At 37.3% G+C, this 5,582-nt stretch overlaps 1 long non-coding RNA gene across 1 annotated transcript in view; it reads left to right on the plus strand.

The window, feature by feature from the left end:
* The window catches only part of LOC108447924, a 34,246-nt gene extending 29,287 nt beyond the window's left edge, over nt 1–4,959 (plus strand). The window contains exon 2 of the long non-coding RNA XR_001863622.1: nt 466–4,959. This is a non-coding gene — a long non-coding RNA (uncharacterized LOC108447924). The remainder of the gene's footprint in view (nt 1–465) is intronic.
* Nucleotides 4,960–5,582: the final 623 nt, after the last annotated feature.

Genomic DNA, 5,582 nt, shown 5'->3' on the forward strand with positions numbered 1-5,582 from the left:
TTCTACATTAGAATTTTTTTTTTTTGCTTTGATTATCTTTTTTTTTTTTTTTTTTTAATTTTATTTTTTGTGGGTTTCTTTTTCCTCGTAGAGGTGATGCCTTCAAGGAAACTGAATACTTAAAATGTTTCTGAGAGGAAAGTACAATCTCAAATGTACCTAGACTAATGTTAGCAGCCACATGTTGTTATTTAACCAAACTCTTCAATTTACCAAGCTATATCTTTAAAAGTATTATTTTCCTCACAGTATTCAAAGGTGTCCCTGAACCATCATTCCTCTGTTAATTAAAAATAAGCTAGATAGTGTAGGCATTCTGTGAGCCAGCACTCTAAATATCACTTTCAAATCATGTTAAAAGCTTCAAGTCCTTTGGAAATTACATGACAGCTCTTACTTGTAGAACGCAGACTGTTTTTCTGCTATGTGCGCTCATTAAAATGGTGAATTCTCTGTTTTCTGCAGGCACAACTTCAGGACATGCAAGAGTACTTTGGAGCGAACTGGCAGTAAGCCTTGCAGTACCATGGTGGCAGTAACACTGGCTGTCCTCTGGAGATGCTGAAGCTCAGCCTTGTTTTGAACTTCTTTCTTAGACTGCCCAACTTGTTCACAAAGGACTTAACACTGATTTGGATTCATACGGTCGTGGATATGGATTCTTCCTCCCATTACTTGACATCTGCGTGTTTCCAGCAGTCAGTGACGAAGTCAGTAGTAGGTCTGCTGACATTTGGTCTGTTCTTGGGAGCTCTGAGTGACAGGTACTGTAAACATCCTACACTCTCAGCTGTGGAAACTAACGAAGCTGGGAGAAGGCTGTTTACTCTCCCTGCCTTGGAAATCATCTGGAGGGCACGGATGAAATACTGTGTTGATTGTATTTCTGACAATCTGTATTTCATACTTTACATTATGGTGTCAGTAAACAGATGATGTTACTATATCACATAATCAATGTCTTGTGTACAGACCAAGGTCAGAAGGGCCTTATGATATGCTTTAGCTGCACTGCTGGCTTGAAGGAAACTTAAATAGTAGCAATAACGCATTGCAATACTTTCATCTTTAAGCGGCTATTAAAAAGGACCTGTCACACTCTTTGTTTAGAGGTGGTGATACTTAAAGTTGCAGTGTGGACATCCTCAAGTTGACACACCAGTATTGTATTTAATCAAAATCACCCATAAATGGTTGGTACTTGTTTTCTAAGATCTACTCAATTCTCATTTTCTGTCCAAAAGAGCTAGAAACAAGGCAAAAAGGTTCTAGAGGAATTCAAATTCCAGTTTCTTTTCAAAGAAAATAAGAGGTGTCAACATTAACTCCAACTCTAAATTAACTTAATTAAGGATACAAAGATCTTACACCTTATATTTTCCACTCGGTGTTCCCTACCACTTGCTTCCCAGACTGTATTATACTTTGCGCTTTGTCCTGGCAATCTTTCTCTTCCTCCTTGTGTTTCTTTCATTCTATATGCTGTTAGCCAAATAGAACTTCTCAGTTTAAATGTAGAATAAGCTAAAAAACAGTTTTCCTTTTAAATCTAATATCCTGCTGGCGTGGTCTAAATACCCTTAAAGTGAGTTTTGCAGCTCTTCTTAAGCAGGGACTCTGGCAGAAAGAATATTTTTCCCCTCTTTTCTCTTTTTCCTTGTTTATGGGGAAGGGACACACCTTTTGTGCTCTTTAAGAAATTTTTCATAGTATAGTTGACTTCAAAGATCGCCGTCTAGTTTCTTTTGCAATAGCATTCTTGTGTCTTCAGATCCTGCTGCTTCAGCTTTTTAGAAAAGGCATTTAAATATAAAATCTTTGAAATAAGGGCTTTTCTATAAGAGTTTCGTTTTCAGGGTTTGGAAAAGGATGGGAGTGGAAAGATAGCAGGAGAATGGTAAAACAGTGTGTAAGGATTTGAAGTAATACTTACACAAAATGGACAAAAAAGAATTCAAACTTTTAAGCAGAACTTAAAAAAAGTCAGTTATTTGGAGTAATAATTGTTTTTCAGGCTCTGGCTTGCCTTCCTATGGGAAGAAGCAGTAAAGTGAAGGCCAGGGTCACAGGGCTGTAGCGAAGGACTAAGTTGATGAGTAAAAAGAAGGCTCATATTTTGTATAGTAGTTTCCAAGAAAAGCAGAGTTAACTCCCGAGAATGATCATTTTTAAGGAGACATGAGCTGTTCAGACTAGTCAGACGATAGGGGGTAGCATTTCCTAATACACATGGTTCCCTTGGCAGAGAGATGGTGGAGCACAGTTACTTCCTCCACTGCATGACAATGCTGCTTGTAGACTATGCTGTCCAGGAAAGACAACCTCCTGAAGGAGATAACTTCCTGAATTTCTGAGATGTGGGTTAGTATATTATTTTTATTTAGACATGCTTTGGGTTTGGAGTCATTATTTTGTGTCAATTGAAAAAACTTCTCTATATTTAATATTACTTAGCTGTGCATTTAATAGTGAAATTCCATCTTCAGTTTCATCAATACAAGACTCCAATAGTCCCAACTTTGTCATTCCTGGCCCGCACTTTCCTGACTTTGTACTGATGTGATTTGTTTAAATTGCAAGCTAATTCAGTGGGTTGACCCCAATGAAAACTAAATAAGCAAAACAGCTTTTATGTGGATCAGCTGCTTACTCCACCACTGTGCTGTGGCCTGAAATGCTACTGAAAGTCCTAGTTCCTTCTTTCCTGAAGAAGAAAAGCAGAGTTTATTTTAAATAGATTATGTAGTCCCAAACCAATAAAATAGTGAAATTACAGGATTTTGAATATTTTATTTTGTATTAAATTATTCCGTTGGTGCTGTCTGAACACAATTGCAAGCATAGTGCTAAAATAATTTCAGAGAAAATTGTTTCAATTTAAATATTTCAATTTTTGAGCACTATTTATGGTTCTCTTTAAAAGATTTGTTGGTAAAGTCTAACTAAATTGTGTAGCTAAAAGGGAGAAACTGGTAATTTTGCTATCTCCAGACCTTTAATTGTAAAGGTATCCTCTGATATACTTGCACCATACTGGGCATTGTATGAATTGCATCATTTCTAGATCACAGAGGTTTTTCCCCCCCAGGTATTGCTGGCCAAGCCAAAGGCAAACATTATGTCCTTTTCTCTTGTTAATCTCAGACTTCAAAGAGTTGAAGATTCTTTCCAGTCTATCAATTAGAGTTTTTCCATTGTGGAAAAAAAATGTAACAGGGCTGTTTCAAAAGTCTGTTGCCAGTAAAGAGCTTTGGATTGGGTCCATGGAGAAGTAATCTGGATAGCTACCACTGCAAGTCATCTCTGGGAAATTGCTAATTGTGGGCATGGCCTTTTTTCTTGAAGGGTGGTTCAAGAAAATTATTCTTGAATAATTTTCAAGATGCAAAAATGACTTGTTCCAAGTGATGCTTGGCACCACCTTGGACAATATTATTCTTGTGTGTTAAGCTCAACATACTACATTGATTGTTTCTCTATTATTTTTTGTTATGAGGAAGAGGACTGTTCTTGTTATCATGTTTCCTTATTTCTAAACTTTGGTTTTGGTTTGTTTTGAGTTTTTTAAGCTACACTTTAGATTATGTAGTCCTTCAAGGTAATTGTAAAACATCCATTACATTTGGTAATATAGGGAGCGACTGTGGGAAGGAAGAAAGAATATGTGGGAGTATTCAGGCAGAGCTGTTGCTTGTACCGAGATTGCAACCTGAACTTGAGGTTTACAAGGGAAATACTAGAAAAATACTGTATTAAAAGTTTCAAAGAGCTGCTGGTGAGGGAAATGAGAGGTGACAGGGGACAGGAGGTCATTGACTTGTCATCCAAAGGGTGAAAAGTAATATAATGTTGATTTTAAGTGTAAACACTTCCTCGATGATGCAGTGAAAGAAAGCAGCAACTTCCCTTAATGCTTATACAAAAGTCAAGTTCTGGTTTATGCAGTAAATCTCACTGTCACTGATTCTAATTCAGTACAGGAGAATTTAAAAGTCTATTACAGGCTATTCTACTTTGAGGACCTATACTGAAATTGAAAAAGAAAAAAAGAGTTTGCTTTGATTGAAGAAGAAGAAAACCACATTATGTGGACTTCAGTCATAATTGCCCTGAAATGAGAGATGGAGTTCTAGATCTGAGTTTTCCCTGTGCTGTGATTTAGATAAAAACATGTAAAAGCAACTGTCCTTCTGCAAAATGCAAACAGGTGTGGAACATCTGCAGTACAAATATTCATTCATATGCAAACAAATGTTTTACAGCTTAAAAATACATTAACTTAAAATCTGATCAGACACTTTGTTTGATTCAGGTTTTATTCAAAATTAGATTCTGTTTCTAAAAAATCTTTTTATGTAAACTGATTCTCATAAAAATCATGTTTAATTAAACAGAAAGCAAAAGCTGAAGTTTCTGTTGTGAAGATTTTGGTTCTTGTCAGCTCTGGACTCCATCCAAGACCTACTTAGCTACAGTTAAGCTTTTGTTTCCTTGTTTTTGACCTTTGGTTTTAAAGATGTTAGCATGAATTAAATGGAAATATGCTTTTCTAGCAAACACTTTATAGAATAAGCAAACTTTGACTCACCGTGCAATCTATAACTGCAAAGCTGAGGACTTGCTTATTTTAAATAGTGTAGTATGATAGCTAAATTACACCTTGTTTAATTCTTCAAAAAGGAGAGAAGAGTGAGGCTGTGTTGCATAAGCCTTATGCTTGCAGTGCTGACTCTGCAAGAAGATGCAGTTTTGTTCCTGCTTAAGTTAATAGGGGATTTTTGTTTGCTTGGTGCTGTGATTAAACTGTTAAAATAATACTGCAGAGAGCTGGGCTCTAATCCTGGTTTTGGACAGACTCTCTGCTTTCTCCATTGTGAAAAAGATCACACTTCCTCTGTAAAGGCAGAACCCCATGTTGTTGATCAGTCTCATTGCAATAAAGCATGCTTTCTAAAATCATGTCATTACAGGCTGGTTTGCCTCATTGTGTTCCAGCCTTTCCCTGTGATTTGGATTGCACTGCCCACTTGTATTGCTGGGGGAGCAGAAAGGATGTTACAGACCTAATGCAGGGTTATTTTAGAGGCTGCTGAGAGCTCCTGCTTGTGCTTCTGTTGTGATGGTGTCCTCCCGTGGGTGACAAGAGGGCATACAGAACTTCTAGTGGTTTTAAGTGTGTGCTTGTAGAGCAGCCACAGTTTGTACAGGTGTACCTGAACAGTTGAGGTATTGAGATCTGCCCAGTTATGGCACCGTGGAAATTGGCTCCAAGCCATCCTCACCCTGCTTTGAGACCCTGAGTATATTTTTAGCTATGGGAGCGTCCAGCTGACCTCGTTTCATTATTCAGTTTACAAGAAGAACACTGAGTATTGTCACCAACCAACAATTTCTGGGCTTTCCATCATTTGAAGGCTGCATTTCTCCTATAGTTATAACAACTGCTATACAGTTGTTTCTGTGTAGCCTAGAGCATCTGCTGGCTCAGGTGTTTTGAAAAAGTGCTGCTAAAATAACTCAGCTCTGATGGGCAAAGAATAGGTTGATATTGACAAATGAAATAATTTCAGGATTATGAAATT

The sequence above is a fragment of the Corvus brachyrhynchos genome, unplaced genomic scaffold (genome assembly GCF_000691975.1).
Source record: "Corvus brachyrhynchos isolate BGI_N302 unplaced genomic scaffold, ASM69197v1 scaffold136, whole genome shotgun sequence".
NCBI classification, from domain to species: Eukaryota; Metazoa; Chordata; class Aves; order Passeriformes; family Corvidae; genus Corvus; species Corvus brachyrhynchos.